General features: G+C 46.9%; 1 protein-coding gene across 1 annotated transcript in view; it reads left to right on the top strand.

Moving 5' to 3' along the window:
* The window catches only part of Cntnap2 (contactin associated protein 2), a 2,205,170-nt gene that overhangs the window by 2,069,318 nt on the left and 121,276 nt on the right, over nt 1-14,576 (top strand).

Below are 14,576 nucleotides of genomic sequence, written 5' to 3'. Positions count from 1 at the left end.
AGAGTGGGGTGACAGAAAGCTCTAGAGGAGACAGGAGCTCCACAAGGAGACTAACAGAGGCAGCAAATCTGGGCCCAGGGTGGGGCCTGCAGAGACTGATACATCAACCAAGGATCATGTATGGAGAAGACCCAGGGCCCTGTTCAGATGTAGCCCATGGCAGCTCAGTCTCTGTGTGGATTCACTAGTAAGGGGATCAGGGGCTGTCTCTGTTGCTTGCTCTTCAATCACTTCCCCTGGGTGAGGTGGACTTTCCAGGCCACAGAAGAAGAGGATCCAGACAGTCCTGAAGAGACTTGATAGTCTGGGGTCAGTTGGTAAGGGAGGAGGGCTCCCTTTTCTGAGGACTAGGGGCCAGGAGTAGGGAGGAAGAGGGAAGAAGGGTGGGACCGGAAGGAGACAAGGGAGGGGGCTACAATCAGGCTGTAAAATGAATAAATTAATTAAAATTAATGAATAAATTAATTCACCGCTTGTGAATAATGGATCCTGTGAACCCACGATGAGCTTGGCTCACCTGAGAACACATGGATTCCTTCTGCTTTCCATGGTATTTTCAAGTCACACTCCTCCCCAGGCCTCATGGCACAAAGTAAAAGAATCCTCCTGTGAGGTAGAGAAATGTAATGAAGACACTGAAGAAAGCGGTTGCTTTAAAAGCCTTTCTGGGAGGAAGGAAAAGGGTGTACTCTAACACACATGTAAAGGAAGGACACCGCAAAGGAAGTAGAGTCCCGGGAAGGGATGAGGGTTGTCACCACGCTCAAACATGTCATCACCCTCAGCTACCCGCCGAAGTTAGACCTTAAAAACAGACAGTGCGTGTGAGCTCCTTAGTAAAGGGGAGCAGGGGCTGTCTCTGACATGGACTCTATTGCCTGCTTTTTGACCACTCCTCGCTGGCAGGGCTTCCTCACCAGGCAACAGGGGAAGAGGACATGCTCAGTCGTGATGCAATGTGATGTGATGTGCTGGGGTGGGTGGATAGGGAGGAGCTCCCCTTTTTGGAGGAATAGAGGAAGAGGCAGGGCAAAAGGGAGGGAGGGAGGAGAAACCCGGAAGGGAGAAGGGAGGGGGCTAAAATAGAAATGTAAAGTGAATAGATAGATAGATAGATAGATAGATAGATAGATAGATAGATAGATAAATTTAGAACAAACAAAAAAGAAGATGAACAGACAGTAGAGTTAGCTTTTTTTCTCCACAGCCAGACTCCCGGTCTCTGTGAGAATAGCCTTAGGTTCCAGGTTGTCAACCCTGTGGCCCCTACCTCTGTACTGAACCTCACAGCACACAATGGAGTAGCTTTGAAATAATCCACAGGCATCGACATTCCCCAATAACTACCTCTTCACTAAAGACCTGTCCAGATGCCCAGAGGAGGCATCAAATGAGACAAGGTCACACAAATTACCAAATGAATAAAGGGGCATCAGGTGAAAACACAAGCCGGGACAGTGCACAGTGCCCCCGCTCTATACCCATCCAAAGCCTGCCCATGTCTCCCAGGAGAGCATTGTGCCTGCCTCGCAAGGGTGGGAGCCTCGGCCTCTGGGCTGTCCAGCCCCACAGCTCAGACAATCTTAGCTCACTCCTGCACCTCTGTTTCTTCCTTTATAAAAAAGAAAAGAAAAAAAGGGTCAGTCAGAGCATGTGCCTACAGAATATTATGCAAATTTATTGAAATAAGATGTGTTAAATAAATATCTCATATAGACATGACTTCAGTTGTTTTCAAAGTAATGGTAGAGGCTGGTAGTTGAAGAGGAGGAGGAGGAGGTGGACTCCTGAGGTTTGGATGTGAAGAGCATCCCCACCGACTCATGCTTGAACACCTACCCTATCTAGTGGTGCTGTTTGGAAAGGCTGTAGGACATTCAGGAAGAGGGATCCTGCTGGAGGCAATGAGTGGAAGACATTAAGGTTTTGTAGTCTAGTCCCTCTCCCTGTCCATTCTCTGCTTCCCTTCTTTGGATGTCACATGGCCAGCTGCCTCACACACCTATGCCTGTGGCTTCTTCATCCTGATGGACTGTATCCTCTAAAACTGAAAGCCAAGATTTATTAAAAAAAAAAAAAAAAAAAAAAAACTGCTTTTGGTATCAGCACCAAGAAAAGTGACTCTAAATAATACAAGGACAAATTGCTTTTCAGTTCTTAGAGTAGTCTTTGCACTGGTTCTCCCAAGATCCTAAGGGAGCAGACAGACTATCAGGAAGTAGATTTTGTCTGTATATTGACTGAAGAAGAGTTGGGATGTGGGCATGATGCACAGCAGGTCTAACATCATGGCAAGATTCAGAGTCTGCAATAGCCCATGCTTTTTATGGAGTCTATTGGAACACACAGTGGTGTTCCAGGCCAAATCTTATAAGCCCCCAGGCTAGTAATTATCCTCGGTTTTTTTCACAGTTTTAAAGAGACACATGAACTTTGCACATGCACGTGCACACGCTCATTGCGTGTAATTACACTCAGACACTGCCACTCAAAGGAGAAGCAAATGGGAGCTGGGAGATGGCTCAGTGGGAAAAGCGCTTTCAGGGCCAGCAGGAGGAGCTGAGTTTGGATCCAAACACTCAAATAGAGACATGCACAATGGCACATATCTATGACCCCAGAGCATGGCAGAGAACAGAGGAAGATGGGTGACATCGCTTGCTGGCTAACCAGTCTCCCCACAGTGGTAGGCCTTTGATTCAGAGCAAGACCCCGCCTCAAAAAATAAAGTACAGAGCAATAGAGGAAGACCCCCAGTGTTGACCTCTGACTCCTGCATGCATTCACAGTTCAGTGCACGTGTGTGCACATTCACAAACACACGTGCGTGTGCTCACACACATGCACACATGCACACACACACACACACACACACACACAGGAAAAAGAAAAAAGGAGGAACAGAAGAAGACAGCAGTAATAATTGCACTCTTTCCCTCCTTCCTTCCCTTTCTCCTTCCTTCCCTCCTTCTCTCCCTCTTTTCTTCCCTCCTTTTGCATGGATTTTGTCTCTCTTTTCCATTCCTGGTCACCTCCACTAAAGCCTCTCATCCATCCCCACACCCCACTTCTTGGAACAGGTCCAGACTCAGTGTTAAGATCACAAGTACTTTCAAAAAGGGAAGCCACCTTCTACACGCAGCAGACCTGGGTATTTGCCGAAAATTTTCAAGCCTCCCCCCTGGAATGTTATTCCTGGCACACCTTCCTGCCCTCTCACGTGGAACAGTTGAAGGACATGTTTCTCGGTCCTCTGGTAGCGACCATTCTTTTACTTCATCCTAAATATCATGCTGCCAAAACCTACCAGCAAAATAATCCAGTTAGGGCCACCACACTGAAAAGAATGTGTTTGCTGAGTTGGTTTCTTTTTAACATCAAGGACTTTAACGATATTACAGTCAAAATCAATAGAAATGTAACCTTTTCAACCACATCAAATGAGCTCATTTGTATTGGTTGTCTACCATTACAGTATGGCTATTGCAAAAGGAACCAGGTCAACTTGAGGTTTATTGAAAGACCATTAAAGAAACAAACTCAAACTCATTTAAATAGTGAAGGCAGTGCATTTTAAAAGATCAATACAATAAGAACACCCAGGGTTCCTTTACTTAAACTTCCCCATAAGAGAATCATTTCACCATCACAGCCTGAGCAAACCCATAAGCCTAGGAGACCTGCCAATGACGAAGCAATGCTGTTTCATTAAATAGGTTTGGAACCATGTAGCCTTTAACTTGAGCCTTATTAGACTTGCTGTGCTCCAGCTTTCTTCTCCTATTTAAAAAATCATCATCTGGCAAGGACTCACTGATCAATGAACACCATTTGCTTAAGGAAGGCATTAGCTCGCAGGGTTAAGGGCCCACTAATGGTAGACAGTGCAGTTTCGTTTCTTTACGAAAAATAAACACAAGTTAAGGCTGCAGGGAAAGGCTCATGGAAAACAGGAAAAACCCCTCCCAGCCTTAATTTGGCGTCTTTCTCCCTATTTACCAATAGTGATGTGTTAGAGTAAATATTGGCTGCTGACTCCCTGGACCCAGTAGATTTAGGTTGGACATAAACCTCTCTGAGCCTCAGGTTCTCCACCTTTGACATACTATAACCCTCTCCTACATCCTTCCCTGTTTACAAGAATCTAGAGGATCACAAGCCTCTTCAAGTCCTTCCTCGAAAACTGCAGTATATATTGCAAATTCTTGTCATGAACTATACTCAGAAGAATTACCAGAAGAGTCTTTATTGGCTACATGCCATAACTAGCCAGTTCTTTCTTACATCACCACTACTGGAGATACACACACACACACACACACACACACACACACACGTGTCAGGGCACATGCATGTAATCAGGCTACTGTACTGAGGCGGAAGGATGTCAAGTGGGAGACCACTTTGAGCAACTCAGTAAGACTGTCCCGGTAATTCAAAGGGATGCTGGGAATGTCAGCTTGATGGTAAAGCATTTGCCTAGCAAGCATGAGGCCCTTGGGTCAGTCCCTAATATGGAGAGGGTGATGAGGACCAAGCGTGGTAGTTTTTCTAATTATAAAGCTTAAAGGCATTCATTTTGGTGAACTCAAGGGGACACGGGGACTACAAGCGTCCACTGTCCCAATAAGCCCGCCTCTTACTTGTGGACACCATTACAGCAATCCTCCATCCCACATCCAACTCTGCTAGCAAACACCTTGAAGTTTCTTCCACGATAAAACAAAACATTCTCTCTCTACTTCTTTGTTTCCTTGCTTTCCTTTGCAATGGAAGTCCTGGGACTAGAAATGTATGCTTGGCATTTTGAGTCAGCTTGAACCATTCTCTTTATTTTTTATGTAACGAAGTCCAGACAAAGGGTCCTGCATACAAAGCCTCCTCCTTCCCGAGACAAGTTATTCTCCCTGCACATCTGCATGTGACAATATGCAGAACATTACAATCCAGAGAAGCTCCTCTAAGCCTTTGTGTTCACAGTGATTTGGGGGCTTAAATTGCATGAGCATAATATAGTGAGGCCTTGATTGCACAGTAGAAGCCACTCTCCAGCCCTTGTCTCTTCCCCAAAAACCAGGCTCAGAGCCCAACTCTCCAGTCACGTGTTTGATGAAACAAAGAGAAGAAACACGGAGGCCTCCTCACCTGGCTCCCTGCAAAGATGGCCCTCTCTCCAGGGTTGCTCAGAACTTCTGTCCCAGGGAGGTTTCTCTTGACCCAAGGCAGGCGAATGGTTCCCTGAAGATGGAGAAGAACCGCTATGTCAGTCTGGCCCACGGTGTATGCGCGCAGCCCCACTCTCTGTCGTGCAGAGCGCCTACGGTAGCTTAGAACACTCTCTGCATTTCAGGGTTTAGGAAAGGGACAAGAATATCAAACATCACCCATTGATCGAGTATTACATCTCTCAGTTTCACATGTTACATATTACATAGTCATTAGGCCTTTATGTGGCCCTCTGGAGAAATGTGCCACAGCCCTTTAACTCATGCCAGGCTCGGGTCTCTCCATGCCACAGGCCTCTTCCACTCTTCGTGGCAAACACAAGTTAACTCTTCCCTCATTGATTCTTGAGTTGTGTTTCCCCAAAAAGAATCCAGGCACTTTAACCTGGTTTGCGCTATGTTCTGTGGACATCGCCAGTGTAACTCCTGGCACAACTCTCAACGTGACTGATAGGAAGAAAAAAAAAAAAAAATCACGTGGAAATTCTGTGTAGCGAATGTCGACATGAAGACTCCATGTGGTCTGTTGAGAGGCTACGTGGGGCAGATTGTCAGGAGGCAGGCTGAGTCTCACGCCTGTCCTGTCAGCAGCTGGCACAGCCGCTAGCAGTCAGGCTATCCTCTGGCATCACTCCTCTCCACCCTGGGGGCACTGCTGGCAGGTCCCGTGTCCTCGGTCCCTGAATAGCTGACGCCGATGCCACAACCTCCTCGCTTCCCAGGTTTAATGACCTTCGTCTGTGAGGGGCACAGTTTCAAACGAGCTCTGGGTCTACATTAGTCTTACAGTCTGACAAGCAGAGTAGCGACCTTCTTCAACACAGACCGGCCCCAGCCCCAGTGGGCAAACAGTGGGATACCAACAGTTACCCACACCAGATTCCAGCTTTGAGTCTCACCGTTTGCCTGGAACCCCTGCTCGAGCCCTACCCACGCTGGGAAACCCCATCTGCCCTCCTCCCCATGACCCCGCCTGCCCCGAGAAGCCTCTGAACCCAAGAAAGGCACCAAGAGCCCAGTCCCGCATTTTCGGCAGCTGTTGCCACCTCCTCCCCTGGTGCTGCCAGCCATCCAAATCCCTGCCTAAGTGCTCAGCTCTTGACCATACTTGGGCACAAATCCAGCTTATGGCTGACACTTCATCACCTTCATCTACAGTCTGTAAAACTTCCCTGCCCTAGCCCAGCCAGTGACTTCCTCAGCCCCGTTCTTTGGGGCTGATGAACTGCCTGGGAGCAGCAAACCTGTCTTTATCTGCTTTCAGTCTGGCCTAATCTGACCTATATCTGCATCAGCAAAAGAAAGAAGAAGCATGTTATCTACTCTACCGATACCTTTATTAAGGCTCCCAGACAGAACTCATTCAGGAGCTCACTTGCAGACGACCTCAACACCCTCCCTGGAACCTGTGCTGGGCAAAAAGTACAAAGGTGAAGTGTCCTGTTTAGCTTCAGCTGTCAACTTGACACATCCGAGAGACACCTGAGGGTCTCGGTTGAGGGATTGTTCAGGTCAGAGCGGCCTGAAGGCATGTTTATGAGAGACGTCTTGATTGATGATTGCTGGGGAAAGGTCCAGCCCTCTGGGAGTGGACCTAGGCAGGTGGGCCTAGCTTGTGTAAGAAAACTGGCTGAGCATGCACCAGAGAGTGAGCCAGGAAGCACCGTGCCCCTCATGATTTTTGCTTCAACTTCCTGCTTCAGTTCCTGCCCTGACTTCTGCCAAAATGGACTGCAATCTGTTAGCTAAAATAAGCCCTTTCTTCCCTCCCGTCGCTTTTGGACAGACTGTCCTATCACAGCAACAGAGAGGGAACCGGAATGCAAAGAGGGACTAGATGAAAGGGGGCCTCAATTAGTCTTACGAGTCTGCACTGACTCCAAAAGCTTTCACGTCACGTTTCTTCATTCTTGTCATGTAATCCACGGCAGTTGACCCATAGCCTCATATAACACAGGCAATGGTCTATCTGCTAGCATCAGTTTTCAAAAGCCTTGCCACCCGATTTTACGTTTTATTTGCCTTCCGTGTTTCCCCCTCCTTTTCCCTCATACATTTGTTTTTGTTCCCAGGGCATCAGAATGGGTTCTGCCTTGAGATCTTCAGGGAAAACAGGACACAGAAATTAGTTCATTGATATTTATGTCAATCATTGTCTAAAGTGCTTCCTATATGTGATAACTTCAGTCAGTAGCCATTTAAGTGAATTTAAATATAAAACATATTCAAACTATGGACTAGTCCCACACTAGTGGAAATTCTAAGAAGAAAATATTAAATTAAATATACTAGACACTGGTCCAGACATCATGCCTAAAACTCTGTAAATAGCTTCTGAATTTCCATTTGCAAGTCAAAGACACAAACCTAAAAGTATTCATTATTTTTTTTTTCTGACTAAATTTTTTGAAATTATGTAGTGTTTGGATCATTCATAGTATCATTAAAGCTGATACTATTAGGGAAATGCTACTGAGTCAGCTATAACGTAAATACTTCCTTCATTTATGGATGCTTATTTAAATTGTATAGATTTGTTGATACTACACAGTCTTCTTGGATTTTTTAAGAAATTATCTGCTGCCTTAAATAGTATGTGGTGTTTCTCCAGTAGGTGGAGCATTAGACTAGAGAAAGCGCCACACGCGCGCGAAGCCTGATCTTTTTCTTTTTTGCCATTTTGAGAAATTTTTTATAGAAAACATAAATCACCTAATGGGCTCACTAATTCTTCTAATTGCATCAATACAGCAGGATCCAATTACACTAGACCTTAAGAGGCAGATATATTTTACTGATTGCATTACCATAATAATGATGGCATAATGACAATAGTAAGCATTTATAATGCCTCTCATTCTAAAATCGCTTATCAAGCCGTACATGAAGCCTCCCGGCATCTCTGAAAGAGAAATCATGCGCACAGCAAACAGAAAAGAAAGATCTGCCTCTGAAAGCCTTCACCTCCCTGGAGCCTTCAGGAGGGAAAAGAACGTCCCTCCTGACTTTGATAATGAGCCAAAAGCCCATTCCAATCTAGAAACCTGGTCAGATCACTAATATCCCCCGGGACACCATCTCCTCCTCTACAGCCATTAAAAGGTGATGAACTGTATGTACCTCCAGCCCCTCACTGCCTTGAAATCCTGGTTGAACCTGGCCTTGATTGAAATGTTTTTCTTAAGCCCAAGTGCTGGGATCAAATATGCCGAGATCATCAGGAGCAAATGGCATAGACAACTCTTAATACACAGTCTGAGTCTCAAAACTGAGAGTTGCAGGATGACACCCTGGGGTAGGCTGTTCTTCCCATCCTCTGCCCACGGTTTGGTTTGCTACTGGGCAAGTGTCCTAAAAGGTCACAATTTAAGTAATAACCCAGAGCTGGGTCTCAGCAGAAGAGTCTGCTCAAAGCCATCGAGGGGCCCAGGAGAGCACCCACTCCTGAGGTTCATAGAGACAAACACACTTTGCAATCCCGGGGAGGCATGGTAACCTGTTGATGTCACACAGATGCTCTGTTTGATCAAAGGAAGAAAGAAACTGCAGGATGAGTTTAGGCTTCTCAAGCCACCAGGAGCATCAGCTTCCCAGAGACTGCACCCTGGGAGTTCCTAGAAGTTCTTTCTATTATCCAAAGGGTACTTTAGCAAGTCAGTTTCCGCATACCAAAACCTCTTATCTGATCTAGGGGTTATCTTGAAAGAACCATCACCTGAGCAATTCTTAGCCATATGAGACTTCCTGTGTGCCAAGCATATCAGAGACGAAGTTATGCAAAGGCTCTGAGCCTCCTTCGAAGGAACAGCCCCATAAAACCTCAGGCAACAACCACTGACAAAAGGCTACTGTGAAGCCTTGGAGGCATTACTCTGGAATTCAGTGGCTCTGCTAAAATTCCCCTACAATGCTCACTAGGGAGCAAAGAGCAGGCTATCCCCAACCCATCTCCCAGCTGTCCCTTCGTCCTCACTGGATATCAAGAGTGTTTGCAGGAACCTCCTAATGATCGTCATAAGGAGAAAAAGAAGGCACAAAGTCCTGCCTATGACTCCAAAGAAAGAGGACGAGGTCCTGTCAACACATCTTTGCTTCAGGATGGTATTATAACAAGAGAAGAAAGCACGGTCTTCAATTGACTGCCTGCCTGGCCTCCCTTTTTGTATTCTCATAACCCTCTGGCTTGGATTTGGAGAAAGCGCCTCCTTGCCACGTGTTTTCACCCTGAGAGATTTATGTAGAAACTTAGGCTTATGAGATGCACGGTCTACATTGACCCTGGTCACCTCTGGCCTCTTTTAATTAAATTGAAGTCTTCCACAGCATAATTCTCAGCATAAGCACTAACGAATTCGCTGCATTCACAGCGTGCTGGAAGCACATTTGAGAAACATGCTGCACACGAAGGACTAAGAAGAGCCAAGCAGACCCAGGCTGGAAGAAGGGGGACATGGCCGCACACCTCTCCTTACTCAAGAACGATGCCAGTCTTGCTTGTAGCCCCCTAGGGTCATTCCCTCTCTCCAGCTTGTCCACCTGCAACCAGCTGCAGCATTTGGTGACTTTCTCCTGCATAGGACAAGCAGAAGGTGATACAGTCAAGCAGCTGCCTGAACACACTCATTGCCAACCCAATCTCAAAGGCCCCGCTGACTCTCTTGTTGTGAAGTTCTGTCACATATGAAAGAGTTTCTAATCCTCCTTCTTCTCCTTAAGTATTTCTCTAAGTCTGCAAGACTCAGGAGTAGCTTAGGCCCAAACCCCGTCTAGATAGAAGACAGCGTGACTACTCACTGGATCAGCTTCCAGGTCATTCTTGAGACTGGCAGAGTGGCCATACAGCTGACTACCCGGAACGGCCTCGTAGCTGATCAGAAGTGGCCATACTGGACCTACAATGAAGGACTCAGGGTTCTCAGCTATGTGGTTTTATGTTGAGCTCAAGGTTCTCACAGCATGGAAGAGTATCCCACGTCATGACGGTATAAGGCACGAGGAGGAGAGTCAGCTCTCCTTGTTGTTGTAGTCTTCCAGGTGGACCAGGCTTCCTCAATCCAACCTGATGACCTCGACAGTCTACAGAGCCTCAGTCAATTGAGTCATTCATATAACACTGTCCAAAGGAAGAACTGGGCTACCCATAGCTTCACACACACACACACACACACACACACACACACACACACTCACACACACACTCTCACACACTCACACACACACACTCACACACACTCACACACACACACACTCACACACTCACACACTCACACACACTCTCACACACACACACACACTCACACACTCACACACTCACACACTCACACACACACTCACACACACACTCATAGACACACACACACTCACAGACTCTCACACACACACACTCACACTCACAGACACACTCACAGACTCTCACACACTCACACACACACTCACACTCACACACTCATACACACACACTCACACACTCACACTCGAATATCAACATGGCTCAGTCAATGATTCTTTTAATGATGCTTACGTGTATGTGAGCACCCATCAAGTTCCAAGCCTGTTTTCTATGGGTCAGAGATTGACAGATAAGGCTACAGAAAAAAACAAAAACAAAAACAAAAAAAAACAACTTCACATGAGACTAGAGATCTGGTGGTAACTCCAGGGCTCCACCACCAAGAACTGTTTCCTCTCTGCCTGCTCAAGCCAGAGATCAACACTTACCAATCATGGGCGCTATCGAAAGGGGCATACTCCTTGTCCTGAAGAAGTCATGCTCTCCATAAACCTCGACTGCTGGTAGACTCTCAAGCCACTCCCATGTTCTCCTCCCTTCCCATTAATGACCACCCTGTGTCTTCTCCGTTAATAAGGACAGCTTGCTTCTGGAGTCAACACTGGGGATGAGTCTCACTCTTTTCTGTTTTCCCTTATGGATGCCCTAGGCTGTCAACTTTTGTCACCTGTGCAGCTCTCTGCCTGTAAGAGCTGGAATCTGAAGACCTGAAATAAGGGGGGACTACAATCCAATGTTATAGACAATCTTACTTTAGTGTCAGTGTAGTTTTACACATGAATGTAGCAGAGAGAGCGATGATGCAAGGACACTTGCTTGAGTCCAGGAAAACATGTAAAAAAATGGCAACACGCACATAACAAACACCAACAGAGCAGCCGTTTCCCAGAACTTTCTCAGGGCAGATGAATTTAAACACCATTGCTTGGCACATATTATGGATTATATCTGGGAAAGCGTGAAAGCAAGGCAGAAGGCCATATCCAGATCCAGGGTATACCGACCGGATTGGGGTTCTAGAGCTATGTTCTGAGATCCAACAGGAATGAACATGTCTTGTGAACTGAGTGTAAATGTTTGTCACAGGAGGCACAAAGGCATGTCCAAGGCCCTCTGCCTTTTCCCCTGGAGCCGCTCTCACAGTTCTCCGAGGCGTGGCTCACCATGGGCCATTCTTTTGAGCATGTTCAGCCATCAGGTCTGTGGATGCCCCGCCTCTGCCGGCCTTCAGTAGACTGCAGACTAGGATGGGAGAAGAAGGAACAGTCTTCACTCAGCAAACACTGTCCTTTCTCAAGTGCACGGGGGTTCGAGGTTTGGAAAGGATGAGTGGGTGTATAGAACGTGAGCTGATGAGGACCCAGTTCGTCCTTGTCTCTGTGTTCAACTTGGAATCAAAAGCATTCTGCAAGGTGGTATGTTCTGGGCTGGGGGTGTAGCTCAGTTGGCTGGGGGGGGGGGGTGTATCTAACATGCATGAAGCTTTACGATTAACTCCCCAGCACCCCCATCGTCCAGGTGTAGTGGCAGGTGCCTGTAATCCCAGCCCTCAAAAGATAAAGGCGGGATTCATCTTCAACTACATAGTAAGTTCAAGGTCAACCTGGGATACATGAGACCCTTTCTCAACTAAAAAAACAAAGTGAATGAATAGATGGATACTCATATGAATGAATAGAAGGGTAGTTGTGTGAATGAATCGACGGTGTGTTCTACATTCCGTAGCTCCGATTTAATTCTAAGATTACTTAAAATTGGGCATCAGGACAGGGGCGGGGATCTCAGACTTTATTAATACTTCCTTGTGGCGGTGGAGGCAGGGCCTACAGCAGAACTGTGCCCTCGAATCTCAGGAGAGGGGAGCAGAAATAGTGCATGATATCTAGGTGTTTCCTCTCTGTGCCTCAACTAGCTTCTCTCTTCCATCCCGCAAACACAAAGAGGCTGATGAAACCCCTTCAAACTCTGCCAATGCAAACTGTGGCTTAAAAAAAAATGGAAATGAGCTGAAATTGCTCACTAATACCGGCAAGGACATTTAAAGCTTTACGCTCGTGTAGAGCACGAGGCCCAGGCAGCATCAGTATCCTTCCGATGGCTTAATGGTAAATGTTGAACAAATTAGTGTCCCCTTAAGGTTGTCCTGGGGCACATGGAGTCACAGTCTTTAATTTTAATGAGACTCTATTACACAATCTCTTATCGCCTCTTAACTGCCAGGAAAATGACCACCAGCTTAATGTTCAGCAATATAGCTCACTTGGACCTCAAAGAAATTACCTTGAAATTATTACACTTAACCGTGGCAATGCACCAGGGTTTATTTGAGAAGAGGCGGCCACCTGGCAATGCTAGCAAAAGGAGACGTCATTTCCTTGGGCTTTTCAGATTTGGCTTTCTCTGGCCTTATCTGCTCCAACGCGTACTCTCTTTTGAATGTAAATATTTAAAACGCAGGTGACACTGAGTCCCTTTCCTGATTGACAGGGCCAGGCAGCTTCATTTGAAGGACTGTTCCAGGGCTGGCTAATTTTATGCCGATTTGACACAGGCTGGAGTCATTTGGGAAGAGGGGCTCACAAACAGATGGGTCTTTGTACAAGCCTGCGGGACTTTTTTTTTTTTTTTTTTTTTTTTTTTTTTGATTGGTGTGGAAGGGGCCATATTACTGTGGGTGGGGCCATCCCCAGACCAATGGCCTCGATGCTATAAAGAGGCAGGATGAGCAGGCCACGCGGAGCATGCTGGGAAGCAGCGGTCCTCCGTGGCCGCTCCATCAGCTCCGGTTTCCAGGTTCCTCCCTGCTTGAGTTCCTGTCCTGATGATGGGCGATGACGTGGACATGGAAGCTGAAATAAGCCCTTTGCCCAAGTTGTGTATGGTCATGGTTTTACCACCGCCCTAGAAACCTTAACCAAGACGGTGCCTGCATCTGCACGGGCCGCCTCCGCAGTCAGACGTAGCTGGCCAAGAAGGCCAGTCCCGCCCGACTTGGCGACACTGGACTTATAAAAATAGGGTAGTAGAAACAGCACTATCTCACATCTGTTAAGTAAAGTCATATGTGAAGAGCTTAGCACATCGCCTTGGGCGCCACAGTTTCTCAACACCTGTTCCTTGTTTTGGTTTTTTTGTTTTGTTTTGTTTTGTTTTGTTTTGTTTCCTGTTAGTGCCACAGTAGCCAGTCTCCAGTAAAGACCTCTAAAAGCATGTTTTCTCCCAGACAAAACTAGGGTTATCCCATCTTGCCAAATAAGGGCACAGCGGCCTGAGATCAAATGAGAGATAGTACCCGCGTGGCCAGCTGAGCACAGCTGTAAGCAGAAAAGGAACTCAGAGGAAGAGTGGGTGTACGATTATAGGCACCAGGAAGCTGAGAACGCATGTCCCAGGGAGGACGGATCTGAGGGGTTTCCAGTGCTGAGTGCTAGCGGGAAAACTTCCGCCTGCCTGGGAAGTCAGTTGCCCCGGGGCAGAGCTGTTTCTAGCCAGATTGCTTGGGGAAGGAAACGTTTGCTCAAGTTTGGGGCTGCACGGGATCTTTTAAGCTCTTATATCAGCTTCCTACTACACTGTAACAAAACCCATAATAAAACAAACTAAGAGACTTAAAGTCCCGCAGACTGTTCAGTCTTGCAGCTCGTTGGTAGTAGGTATTCTTGCATCAAAGGGAATGGCTGAAGTCATGGGCTCAACGGCGCCCCCTTCTGGAGGGATGTGCCCCTGCACATCTGTACATCCGTACATCTGACGGATGCTGTATTTCTGAAAGCCGCCCGCGTCTGACAGGAAAGCCAGTTCCCTTTCCTCCTTCAGCTCCGGAAGCTGCCTCATTCCCTGGCCCTTCCTCACACCGTTACTGTTGCTTTCTTTAAAGTCGCATGACTTCTCTTCATTCTGACCCTCCTGTGATTCCATGGGGTCTATGTGGACAATTCAAAATAATCTCCCCACCCCTTACCCACACTTGCTGTGCTCAGGTCAGCAGAGCTAGGCAGTGGGTGTCTCTGGGCTCACCGTTCTGTCTGCCACATCGCTGGGATAATCCAAAGTGATGTATC

The sequence above is a fragment of the Psammomys obesus genome, unplaced genomic scaffold (assembly GCF_907164565.1).
Source record: "Psammomys obesus unplaced genomic scaffold, mPsaObe1.curated_primary_1811, whole genome shotgun sequence".
Lineage (NCBI taxonomy): Eukaryota > Metazoa > Chordata > Mammalia > Rodentia > Muridae > Psammomys > Psammomys obesus.
Note: the sequence above shows the minus strand (reverse complement) of the source record. Positions and strands in the feature narration are given on the sequence as shown.